General features: G+C 44.7%; 1 protein-coding gene across 2 annotated transcripts in view; it reads right to left on the reverse strand.

Moving 5' to 3' along the window:
• Positions 1–9,500, reverse strand: part of LOC135377461 (mushroom body large-type Kenyon cell-specific protein 1-like) — a 40,589-nt gene extending 31,089 nt beyond the window's left edge. The window contains exon 1 of one of the 2 annotated variants that reach the window (XM_064609871.1): positions 9,414–9,500. The gene's annotated coding sequence lies outside the window, so the exon portion shown is untranslated. The remainder of the gene's footprint in view (positions 1–9,413) is intronic. The other variant, XM_064609870.1, reaches the window with a different exon arrangement.
• Positions 9,501–13,858: the final 4,358 nt, after the last annotated feature.

The following is a 13,858-nucleotide window of genomic DNA, read 5'->3' on the forward strand; positions in this document are numbered from 1 at the left end:
AAAGGTTAAAGAAACAAAGTGCTTATATAGTGCTCCTCTGAGGCCAACTTCGGGAACACAGGCGCGCCATGTTGGAACACGCAGAAGTGGCCTTCCCGAGCTCCTCCAACCCTAATCACTCGCTAGAAATTTTCTACGTTTTCATTTTCTCTCTTTTTCTTTCTCTTTCTTCTTTTTTTTCTTCTTCTTCTTCTTAATGCTATATCGAGAAGTCTCTATTCCTGAAGAATAATTGCAGTTTGTGCCTCCCTTTATGACTTGCTACCATCTTCCTGGAATGTAATGGAGGAGAGGTCAGCCTTGATGGCGGACAACAGTCCCGCAACATCACCCGCCACTCTGTATGTGCGTGTGTGTGTGTGTGTTTACCTTGTCCCATATTGCTTCGACGAAGTCGCCTCCACGCGGCGATAAAGTCGTAGAAATATTGATTAGAAGTCGTAGAAATATTAGAACTGGATTAGTATCCTTATCAAACTTGTAGCAAGAAGCTCACTTTAAGTCTACGTGTACGATTCACAACAAACAGTCCTGGCGACTGTTCGCTATCTGAAGCTGTGAACAGAATAACATAACGTCCCAATCACGATTCTACGAGCACTCCTTGTAAATCCCATATAAACAGTTCCAAGTATTCATTCTTTTCCTGCTACTACCAGCAGACGAGAGGAATGGATTATCATGCACAATTTTTTTTTTTTTTTCATTGCATAGATTCTTAGATAGTACTAACGCTTTTTCAGCGATAGATTGGGGGCATGGTTTCTGTAGGCGTTTATGAAGTATATGAGGTAAATTACTACGGTTTGTAAGGGTTTGTTCTGCTCTATTACATACACTTCGTTTTTACTGTTATGCTGCAAATTAAATATAACAGACGATGTCCAGTCCTGTAATGACCCGAATGATTTCGGGTACAAGGAGGAGCGTATACGTTAAGATTGTAATAAAACAGACGACGTCACAATCTAATGGGCAGGGATTAGTTTCAATGTTATGCCTGTCTCTCCTCCTACACTTTGCTGAAATACGTACCTTGCTTTTTTGTTTGTTCTGTGCATACCTGGGTAAATTACTTCTAAAATGTCATTAAATTACATTACTCATTACTCCAGTTAGAATTTAATTAAATTACATTACTCATTACTGTAATTGAAATGTAATGAAATTACATTACAATTACTTCGAAAAAGTAATGACATTACTAAGTCATTACTGCGAGCTTAATCACACTCTTCTATTTGTCTCTTCTACATGTCTCTTCTACATGAAGAGACGAAGACGACGGCAACAGGAAGACTGCCCGGAGGATGGGGCCCGCAAACAATGATTCTCCAATGCCACAAACCGTTAACCTGAACGCTCGATTCGTTTGTAAAAAGGTAATGAGTAATGTCATTAAAATTACTGCCCAAATGTAATTAAATTACATTACAAATTACAAGAAAAAGAAATTCATTACTATAATTTCATTACAGTAATGACATTACTACCCAGGTATGGTTCTGTGTCTGTATGGTCATACAACCAAGGAGAAGTTGATCCACAGTAACTTCGAGACACCGTGAAGTCTTTCCTGTCACTACGTCCAACGTATCGATCATTCATACGGTGTCGTGTCATCCAACGTGCCGTTGCGTCCATCGATGGATGTAATGACTCGTCGGATATAGTGGCCCGGTATCGGTACTCAGTGACCATGAATTGAGTCGCTGCCATCCGCCCGACCTCAACATTCCGCCTTTTTCAGTTTTCACTGCGAAGCTTAATCCATTAGCATATCTCGTCGCATACCAATTCCCACCATTATCTTTGATCTTCAAATAGCCCCCTTTTAAGTCCACGTGCATTTCATGAAACCAAAATAGCGCTGCTGCCAACTTGAATAAGTGGTTACGAGGACGTTGGAATACAGACCACACACGAGACCACCTTTGGGCCGTCTAGATATGCTGAAATACGGTAGCGCTGAACTGTGTTAATCTTTACTTGATGCACGGCTCCGGGCAATTGCGAGGCGTTTTTCTTTTTTTTTTTTTTACGTGCCACTTGATTCCTCTCTGTGAGACAGCAAAGGACAAGGACCGGTATCTCACAAATTGTCACACTCAGGCTCCATACAGTAGTGCATCTTCGTGACAATAGTGGAGGCCAAAGAAAAGAGTCAGCGTTCACGCCCTTATTTCGACCAGAGTGTTTGTGTGCCGAGTGATGCCTCTCTCAATGCTGTCCTCAACATGGCAAGGCACCACTTACAAGACCTTACAGTGTGGCTGAGTGGATACGGCATTTGTCCATTGGTGGCGGCTTCAATAACGTCACACTAAGGACAGGGAGCTGGCCGGTGAGATCGAATCTCCCCAAGTAGCACAACATCTTGGCCCATCTTGGCTTGGGTTGGACCAATATTGGCAATACTGGTCCAATATTGGTCCAATCTTGGTCCAATATTAGTCAAATATTAGTCCAATCTTGGTCCAATATAGGCCCAATATTAGTCCAACCTTGGTCCAATCTTGGTCCAATCTTGGGCCAACATTAGTCCAATAGTAGTCCAATCTTGGTTCAATATTGGGCCAAGATTTTGTGCTTGGGTCACCACCGACAGTGCTGTCTCAGGTTTTTCCTGAGCTTTCCGCCAGACTCCCAAGGCAGATGTCTGCACAGAGCTGGCCGTGAAGTCAGCCCAGCTCGCGTACTACTCCATCTTGCTGTTTCTCTTGTTCCAGCTCTCTCCCTCCCTCCATCTGTCCACGCCTGCTTCGCGATAACAATGACACTATTGTACGTAATTTTCTGGAGAGGCCTTCCAGTGGGTATTGTATCCCCGCAGAAGTACTTGCTCGTCGACGATTTTGTAAAACAACGACGAGAGAACGTTTTGTTCGTTTTAAGGATAATGGCGGTATGCTGCAAGCTGCTGAGCCAAGTTCAAGATTGAAACATGAAGGACGTTGGGCATGGACGAAGCGTAAGCTACTTTAATATCTGCTAAGCTTCCGTTTTTTCGTTTTTTTCTTCTTCGTTGCCTTACAGCCTAAAAAAAACAAAAAAAAAGAAAATACTTATTTCAGTATGTCACTGGATATTTTTTTTTTTCATAAATTTTAAAGAGTGATATTAAACGGTAGGAGCTCCTACCGTTTAATATCACTCTTTGATTTACTCACCACCGGCAACTTGACATCGCATATTTTTCTGCCTTCATATCTTCATAAATTTTGCTTCGCTTCTGTTTACGATCTTTTCTCTTCCTCGTCGCGTTTGTTTCTTCGCGTGCCTCATTTGACTCATCACATATGTACTTCTCGCTATCAAAGTCAATTCGGTATTGAGCGCGTCACGCCCAGCCAAAAAGACATATTCACTTCTAACGGACCACACGTTTCACACGAACGAAAATGCGACCATGCGATTTGCAACGAACGAACCTTGAACCACCGTAAGACTGTTATAACGATGGCGTGTTCGTCAAATAAATCTTGCAATTCTTATCCGGTGATTTGAACCTTCTTACGGGGAGGGGATAGAACGTATGCCTGTAATGAGCGTTTTTTTGCTCGAACATAAATTCTGGAATGAGCGGTCATCCCACACGCTATGTATAACCAAGAACGAATTAGTGAAGGCTGATCCGATGTGCTAAAACTGGTTCCAAAAAGGAGATTCTGCTGCATTGCACTACCAGTGCCCACTGAGCCAGTACTTTCCGTTGTGCCACATGTGGGCGACATTTGACCCCGCTCCAGTTGTTGCTCCGTGTTGTGGAGCCCAAGTCAGTAGAACACAGACGATGGCCACGCAGAAGGTTGTTTTTTTGTTGTTTTTTTCGACGGCCACTAGCGGCGCCAGCGTCGGCGGTGTGAACTAACCCTTCAAAACCCAGCCTTTTTTGGCGAGGTCGTCCGCCAATTGCGTCACAGCGTTTTTGGCATGGCGCCCTCGAAGCCCGGATGACTTCACGTGCGCTGGAATTTGTTTGTTACTTCTCTTTTTCGGACGGAATAATTGACCGGTGTGACGGGTTGTGGGTCCGGCTAGCTGTGGGAAAACCCCGCGTAACCTTCAGATTTTTGAGCGCCAGGAGGGCCCAGCTCCTCGGCGGATGGAGGAAGTGTGCGAGCGGTGTTGTCGTCGTTTCTGTAGCCGCGAAACTCCTTTTCGATGGAAATACGTGGTATTACGGAAGCTTGCACGACAGTTTTCAAGAGGGAAGGCGGATAAGTGATGTCACCTCATTGGAAAGTCCACGGTATCTTTGCGTCAAGGACGGGGATGGAGGACCGCAGTTTGGTGTCTTTAGGCAGAAAGCGAAAGATTCGGCTAAAAGTACAAAAACGGCTGTAAAATAACGGAAAGATTGTGCAATCTGCGAGTACGGCTTCGAGTACTGCTTATCCGGGTTGCTTAGAGAAAGAAGGCAGTGATTCTCGAACTCTCAAATAACAATGCGGGTTTTATGTCGCCAAACAACTGAGCGACGTCATGGTGATCGGTCCGCGAATTAGTTCTGCCCACTTGAGAGTTCTTTCACATACGCTGACATATCGCAACCCAACACACCGCGTCTGACGTCTCTCGCCGGGGGTGTTGTGCACGAGCAACCTGTATCTACGGTGCCCAACTTGTACTATGCCACTGATGTCGTTCGCGGGGTTCGAACACGCAACCTTGGAATCAATAGGCGAACAGGTTCCCAGTTGACACACATGGAGGAAATATATGGCTAACAGCATCACCCACTACTGAAGCCATGTACCTCACTTGTATCTGGTCGTTTGGTCGTACATTCGATAAGTCAATGTTGAATGTGCACTTCGAAACGAGGAATTTGTGAAAGAAAGCACGTGACGATCGCATGAAAGTATCATCCAGAAGGCGGTATTTCCTCAGCGGTTTTGCAGTGAAATGTTCTGCGTAAGCGGCACGGAAAGAACGAGATAACACGAGGTAACACAGATAATAATGCAATTCACATTAGAAAAACTTTAGTTCCTGAGTTGTGCTGTGCAAAAATCATTTCTCCCCCAGTCGCCCCACGAATACTACAGCCAACGCTACCGTTCTACCACTGTTCCGGTTTCTTCACCCCAACAGAGTTATTTAACTGGCATCGCATGTACGGTTACCACGGAGTTTCCACCAATTGATTTTCCAGCTTTTGGGTATGGGCAATGTTTGTCCGCATCTAACGCCATTTTGGGTCAAGTTTCTTTTGGTTCCAAAATTACAAAATCACGGTTACAACTCCTGCGCAAGAAGGAGCGGCGCAAGCGTTGACAAGCTGGAACGGAACAATTGTCGTTTACGTTGACCTAGAACCCCCCCTTATCGTGGTTATATCTCATATGGCCCGAGTGTGCATAAGGCCCAAGTGACCAAAACGTCCAAATGTTCATAAGACCCGAAAAAAATTGGGCCTTTTGCGCATTTGGGTCAAATGAACAGGACAGGATAAGGTGTCCAGAAGGCCCTAACGCCCAGAAGGCCCAAATGGTCATATGGCCCGAAAACCAGAAAGGAAGACTAACAGTGTATTTTTTCGACCGTATTTTTCAGTGTATAAGCGCCGTTATACATTGAAAGAAGTTCTCTGAAGAAGTCCTGCGCGTCATCTAATGTCATCATATGCGCGTCATCATCCTCCACAGGAGATCTTCAGAGAACTTTTTTTATATATAACGGAGCTTGTACACAGAAAAATGCGGTACTTTTATCAGTGCGAGTTATATGCGAGAAATATTTTTCTGTAAAATTGCTTTTCAGGTGTGACTGCGCAGGAATTCCACACTTTGCCGAGAATCGCTACGGCTTGGTATTTTGCTCGGGACTGAGATTTATTATGTTCATCAAGCAGTGCCCATTTTGGAGAATTGCACTCGGTCACTCAGTGGAATATGCTCCTTCTGCAGCGCGCATCTCACGTGAACACAAACAATGCGCTTCTTCCGCCTTGTGAAATGTAGTCTCCAAAGAGTTCAGTTACAGAATCAATTCGAAGGTGTCCGCCTATTTGATAGAGCGCCATTTGGTCGAACGGCCCCCAAAAAATGGCCCCGGAAAATTTGGTGACGGTACAAATGGTCTCGGAAAAAATTGCACCGATGGGTTAGAGCGGAAAAAACGGTCCCATGCGTAGGCGTGGTTTGCGGCGTTCAGACCCCTCCCGAAATCGTACCTTTGGTAGCGCATCTGGAAGAGAGAAACGAGGAGTAAACCCTTCTCTCCTATGCAAATTTCCTCCTGAACCCCTCCAGAAATATTTTTTTCTGGCTACGCTACTGCCGTGCCCGGCTTGGATACCTTCGCAGAAAAAGCGCTAAATATTGTGCGTCATAGCAGTATTCAAGCGAAAGTTGAAAAGCTTTTAATGCGGCAAACGAATCAGTTGTTCAATAGATATATTAGACACAGAGCTTACCAATCTGTACCGAGCGAAATATTGAACGCTGTAAGGATTCAATATTTATTTGTATTTTACTTTTTGTCACATTTATATCTTATTTGCTTGAAAATTTGTTTCTTCATTTCAGTACTTTTATTAATATTTTTAGTTCAGTTACCTTTTTCCCCTCTGTCGCATTCAGCATTTAATGAATATTGCGCATATGTGCAAAGCAAAATACAGTATCTAGGTCACTCCTAGTCTTCCCTCCTGGTTTTCGGGCCATATGACCATTCGGGCCATATGAATATTTTGGCCTTCTGGACACCTTACCCTGCCCTTCTCATTTGACCCAAATGCTCAAATGGCCCAAATTTTTTTCGGGTCTTATGAACATTTGGGCGTTCTGGTCACTTGGGCCTTATGCACACTTGGGCCATATGAGATGATACCCCTTATCGTGCCTGGCTCAAAGAGAAAATGACAATCTTACGTTTCAGAATACGATGCCTAGACCCAGTATGGAGTTACATGCGAAACGCTGAGCAGTCGGCGCAGTGCTAAGAGCCAAATATAGGTCTCTGTCATACTAATCGCACCTGCGCAGGTTGGTAAAAAAATGGCGGGTGCATGAATCACTCTAGAACACAAGGTCGCTACTCCCGTTTCAGTTGTTGCCCCGCACATATTTTTGAACTCGTGCACCAAAGACGTGCGTCACTGTGATCCGGATAGTCTCCGTTAGGATACGCAACAAATAAAAACAAATGGTACCCCTCGCCACGCAATTCCTTGAATGTGAAATCATACCCACCGTTTCTCGGTTTAAATTCGTGGGAAACACTAAGCAGAGCTTTCATGGGCAGCGCTTGTTCTAAAGCCTTCCGCGCGATGCTAGAGTTTCGGCGTGCTTTGTTGGAAAGCGTTCATAGTTGCCGGTAAATATTTTCGTCCGCATGAATAAGCACGCGCATTGGAAAGCACCACTTTTGTTTTATTGAAATCGGTTGCCCAAGGTCACCAGCAAGTTTTAGTAGATCGGGCGAACTAAAAAATACTAATAATAATAATAACGATACGATAAAGGAAGATGCCGAATCAAAGATCAGCGATCCCCATTTTTTTTCTTCTTCAATCACATCACATCACATCAGCGATGTGATGTCAGCCGTCGTGTTTTCGGAGCCGTTACCGTGAACACCAACACCTCCCGGTGACAGAGCTCCCTGTGATGCTCTACGTCACACGAAAGAAAGCTTCGATACATACAAAGGCGCGGCACGTAAAAGGACACCATAAATCACGTGTCATTGAAGAATTATTGTTGGACCCATTCGCTAGCTTGAGCCTTCATAGGACACAGTCTTACGCCAACTTCAAAGCGAGAAAATCAACGCTACGACATTACTTTAGTTTAGTTACTTTACTTTACATTAGTTACATTACTTTAGACATTAGTTTTAGCACATCGGAGGAACTCTACGAAAACGATGCGATAAAAAGGAAGTTATCAAATCCAAGCTTAGCAATGTGATGTCACCCGCTACAAAGAAACAGAGCGATTGGCTTATCATGTTTTCGGGACCGTTATCGTTAACACCTTCCGATGTACTAAAACTGGCTAATATAATATTGTTTTGTATAGGTAATAAAAGCAATCCGGCCGATATTTCCGGTAACGCAAAGTGGTTGCTAAAGCGCAGATATTGCCAATAGCGTTACGTTCCGCAGTGTGGTTTGACGACAAAGATCCAGAATGCAACACTATACGTAACATTACTCCTCGCGCGCGCGACCTCGACAGCGCGCGATACCTTTACCTTCCGAGAAGTTTTTAGTCCATAAATAAAGAAAAACAAACGAAACCTGGCCATTTCCTCCCACTTGTCATTTTCACGATATTCGTTTAAAAGGACTATGCCCCATATAAAAAGCAGATGATAGGGCCAGCAGACGACAACATCATATATGTCGGCGCAATCGCGAATGTACGTATCGTGCATCTGTCTTCGAAAATAATTCTTTTCTTTTCTTTTTCTTTTTTTTCACGTGTATTTTGGAAGTGGGAAATCGCGTTAAGTACCGGGCATATTTTCGTCCAGTGCCTCTGATAAGCCCATAACAACTCGCCATGTTTGCACGCGTTTTGAGATCTCTATGATGCGCTAGGCCAAGTCTTTGAACTAGCTTAGACTTGAACTCGGAGTGCCAGTCAACCATCGATATTAATCGCCTCCCCTTACCCTCATCTTATCTTCCAGCCACAGTCGTTACCCACAGTTTTGAGGCCAACAACGACAAGCTGCCCACCCCCATCATCATCATCATCACCACGCATTTGGGGATCACGCTTCGACATAGTATGTCGTCTGCTATCGAACTGCTATCGAACAAAGTCTTCCGCACCAAGCCTTCTCACGCCTGGAAGTATTTTTTTAGGTCCTCGTCCTACTCCAAGACTTTTTAAATTGCCCCCGTTCGCTTTCGACCTTTGCCGTTAGTAGTCGGTCTAGATTTAGGCTGTCGTACTCCGTTTCCGATGACGTACTAAATATCATATTGCTAAGAGCCAACACCTCCTAGATAGCATCAGGCCTGCGCCCCACGTGACACAGCGTCACACACGAAGGTCTGCTGTGGATGCTGCTATGACGTCAATGAAAGAGCGAACAAGAGAAAAGCTCGACAGAAAAGCTTACGCAGGTTTTCCATGAGCTAGGCAGTGCGCAGGCCTTCTACTATCTAGGAGGTGTTGTAACAGCCCGCATAACATGACGAAAAGGTCACGTGGCCTACGGTATCAAATAGGGAGTTTTAGTAGATCGGAAGGTGTTCACGATAATCTTTCCGAAAACACGATGAAATCCACACGAGCCAATCGCCTCGTGTACGCCTTTGGAAGTGGCTGACATCATGTTGCTGATCTTTGATTTTGGCAGCTTTCTTTACCGTATTGTTTTCGTAGAATGCCTTCCGATCTACTCAAACTCCCTGCAACTTCCCTCAGCCCAACCCCCGTATGTCTTACCAGATGCCGTCGCCGTCGCCGCCGCGGTCTTGAGGCCACCGAAGAAGACTCGAAGCACGTGCCAAAAAATGGGGGAATGCGACAAGCCGACCGAAAGTTCGGCCGTCCAAAAGAGTTAACCTTGAGCCAGCGTCACGAGCAAGTATCCACCCGGTTATTAATGAGTCAGCCTGCCATGGCCAGGAAGTTGTTGTCTGCTCTGCTCGCTCGCCACTATTGCGGCCAAATTATTCTTTTCGGTCAAAGGGACGAAAGAAGCGACTTTCCACCTGACAAATGTTCAGCGAGTTAACGCCCAATTTATCGAGGCGCAGCATCGAAGCTTTTCACGCTGGTTGTCACACAGTTTATATGTCCGAGGAGCGGATGATCCCCGATTTTCTTTCTTCGAGCAAGAAAATGTCGAGTGGACATGTTAATACGCCAAGGTCCAATAGAGACGGCCATTATCCAAAACGGATTAGAAGTGAACGAGGAAGGGATTAGCTGGCATGAGAAATTAGACATCGGGAGAATTTCGAAAGGATTATTTGCTGCGTGGATGAAACGCATGGATACAGCTTATCAGTGCCATTGACAGGCGGTTGATTGCGACTTCACTGTAGCATTTCAATCGCAGTGTACGTACTTTCCAAAATTAGTTTGGTTCTGTACGGTGTCGTCGATGATTTATTGAGCAAAGGCACAGTCTGAACACCTGGCATGATTCAACGCTTCGTCTGCGCGACCGTCTGTGTTTTTAACAAATCTGTGTTTTTCTGCAAGGAAGGGCATCAACTTAATATAAAATAATTTATCACTGACTGCTTCTCGAATATGTAGTCCGCTACTCGTTTAGAGCATCCTAACTTGTAATGTCTGGCATCGTGCAGTGTTTTGGTTTCTTTTTCACTAACACCAAAGGTAGATACAGCTATTTCAGTAAAGTGTACTTAAAACCATGTAAAATGACCATCCGACAAACTTACTTGCCCAATAAGTCGACATTTAAAACGTAATACAATCTTGAATACAAGATGAGCGTCTTACGACAAGCGTAGGGCCAGAAAGGCCTTCCTTATTCCCATTTATTTCTATTTTTAGCGAAGTGGCAAATTAATACTTTCAAGGAAGGAAGCAATGTTAGCAATGAGGAGGTTGTCATTATCGGTAAAAGGCAACTTGCAACGCACCAGGGAGCTCCGGCATGGCAATATTAGAGTGTGAACGTTTATAACAGGCGTGTTGTTTATCGTTGCACGTCGTTGGGGCAATGAAGTACGGCGGTGTTCTCCACTACGTCACGCAAACATGTACACCGACGTCAACGTCACCGTCATGTGAACGACCGGGTTAAATTATGTAGAGTGTGCATCGGGTAGTCGGAATCGAGTGTTCTCTGGATCGCGTCCACTGAACAGAGATGAGCTCCGTGCCATCTGACGGGATGTAACAACTTGTCGGCCACTGCTCTTGGATTTCACGGCTTGATTGCGTAAAAGCAGCGGAGAAAAATCTCCAACGGTTCAAGCGAGTCTTCATGTTTAGGATGTGCCGGATTTAATAAGCGCCTATATTCACACGATACAGTTCCTCGTCCATGTACCGTCCGTCATTCTGACACCCAGTCTGTTGGTCGGAGAAAAAAAAAAGAGAAGAAGAAAAGCACACGGGTGGTGACACGGACGAATAAAACGGTTCATTGCATTCGTTCCTTTCTCGAGAGAACAATCGGAAACGGTCATGTGTGAATACTGAATAGACACTTAACGTGCTAAACCCTTCGCAAGATTAACGAGACTTGGGCGGAGGTTTAAGGTGAATTCGGTCTTTAGTAATTTATTGCGAGTTAAGAAGAATATGTAGGTAACATTTCCTTGAGCATGAGGAGAAGACACGAAGGGACGAAGAAGAATAGCTTGCAACAAATTGCTAGGGTTTCCAATTCACCTTCAACTTCCGCCCAAGCCTCGTTTGTACTCGTATATTTCGTGACCATCTGAACAGACATTTTTTTTACAACATGCAGTTTTTTTTCCGACATAGACTTCATAAAAAAAGCTGCGAGAGCAGTGCTAATCCCATCTTCGCAGGCAGTGTATGCAACTACTGCTGGACGACTAATAAGCCGTAGCCTTAAGACCGTAGCCACGTACATGTACATGTTTCTGGGAAATGCGAGATAGCAGAATTTGTGCCGGTCATCATTCAAATCAAATTCATAATTCAAATTATTCAAATTTACCAGAATTACTTTTCGAGTGCAGAAACGACGCGACCTTCGCCTTAAGGCACCTGGTGGTACGGTGGTGCTGGTGAAAGGGGTCGCCGTTGTCGGCTTCACAGAAGTGGACAACGTCACGTCTGGGGGAATGTGCGTCCTGGGCCGACTTCTAAAGGAATCGTGCCGACATATGTCTCGCAGCGTCCGAGGAAAACCCAGGAAAAACCCCAGACAGCACAGGCACCGGGATTCGAACCCTGCTACCTCCCAGTCTCTATATGTGACATGGCCAGTCACGCTAACCACTGAGCCACGCGAGCTGGTCGCCTTATCTGGGTCAGAGAGCGGTCTATCTGGCCAATCAGCTTACTCCGATCAGCTCCAGCGCTCCAAAGCAAGCACGTGGGCCTCTCACGTGGATTGCCTGTCGCTCTTTCTGCATGCGCTCGAGTCGTGCGTAGTTCTGGTTTCGGCTCATTTGCATAGCGGCATTTGGCAATTTATATCTTCAGGCGCGTTCGCTTCTCAGAGTGTTTAATAATGACGAGGGATTTGAGTGATGACGGGCTCCAATTCTGCTATCTCGCATTTTCCAGAAAACGTGTAATATATAGAGAAAATGTATTACATGATATGTACAGTGTAAGCAGTGAATAACAGTGGGATATACAGAGAAACCAGTTCATAACATATAGAATGAATAACAATGGTAGATAAAAAGAGGCAGCGAAGAACAGTGCATACAATGAAACAGTGAAGAACATTACGTACAATGAAACAGTGAAGAACATTACGTACAATGAACCAGTGAAACTATGAGGAAGAAAACCTGTACAGTGCTAAAATCGTGAAGAGAGAGAACTAAGAAGGAAAGATAAGACCAGCATTCATTTGATGTTTTAACACTGTATGGAGGTGACTGGTAAGACGGCTCAACAGTGCGTGAAAAATATTAAGGAATTTTTTTATTCAGGAACACGTAATTAATAAGTTAATTGATTACTTTTAGCTAATTATTCGTCCAGTAGTGGGATACACTGTCCTAAATAGAGGATGTCTGCCTGGCCGCAACACCCGCCTGCCAAGATGGCATCAGCGCTGCTCTCGAATGTCTCTCGCTGTGCCGAATAAAAAGAAAAAAAAACTATATACACACCGTATATTTGTCTTGCTTATCGATCGATCTCGATTATCGATCTATACATAGCGGGTGTTCACGCTAACTATGGGCATGATTTTATAAAAGAGGGATATCTTTAATTACAATAAACGACCATATATTCTGGGTCAAGTGGGCCACCTTATGGCCGCACTAGCAACCTCCTGGGGCGTTGCCCTAATTAATTTTCATTAATGAGCTTTTTAATGATGACAAATAGAAGTTCGGCGCGATGACAGCATCGGTTCCTTTCGGCGCGCTGACGCCGTTGCAGGCTTCAGAAAAAGGGATCGAGCCAGTATAACGCGAGGAAATGAAAAAAAGAAAAAGAAATCACTAAATTAGGAGGTCATTTGTGTCGGCTCTGCCAGACGCACACTTTCTCCCTAGCCCTTGGAGAAAAGGCAGCAGCTCTTGTTCTCAAATCAAAGCTTTAGAAGGAATGCTCGTATAGCCGACATGACTTCACATGATAATAATTTTGACAACTACGGAATGAGAAAAAGAGAGAGAAATACCAGCTTTTTGCCTGGGAGAGCATTTTGCGCACATGTTAGAGAGCTTTCCGAAAAGAAAGGCGTTTGATTGGTACTGCTCGCGACGCGCTTATCTGAAATCAGCACCCCGTGCGGCACAGTTCCCTTAGAAGTCGGTCCAGGACGCACATTCCCCCAGGGCGTCAGTCGTGACGTTGCCCACATACGTGAGGCCGAAAACGGCAAGCCCTATCACCACCAGCACCACCACCACCAGCACCCCGTGGTTTATCCAATCTTAAATATCCAGGTGCTGTAAGAATACTTCTTTCGAGCAATAAACACGTGCAGCATATGGTCCTCCTTCAAACACAATATTCGCGCAACATTTTTAAGCGCAACAAAGGCAATATGAGATGCGGAACTACTGACAAGCGATTTTAGACAACCGCGTAGCGAACAGTACGTTTTGAAGCAGAAGACGTCATGTGCGATGAAAATGCGCCGTGAAACTGTGAAAGCCGTGTTCGAAGGGATTTGCAAAAGAAAAGAGAGAGAGAAAAAAAAAAAAAAAAAACACGCCGCACAGCGCACCCCTATATTGACA

Source organism: Ornithodoros turicata, chromosome 1 (assembly GCF_037126465.1).
Source record: "Ornithodoros turicata isolate Travis chromosome 1, ASM3712646v1, whole genome shotgun sequence".
Lineage (NCBI taxonomy): Eukaryota > Metazoa > Arthropoda > Arachnida > Ixodida > Argasidae > Ornithodoros > Ornithodoros turicata.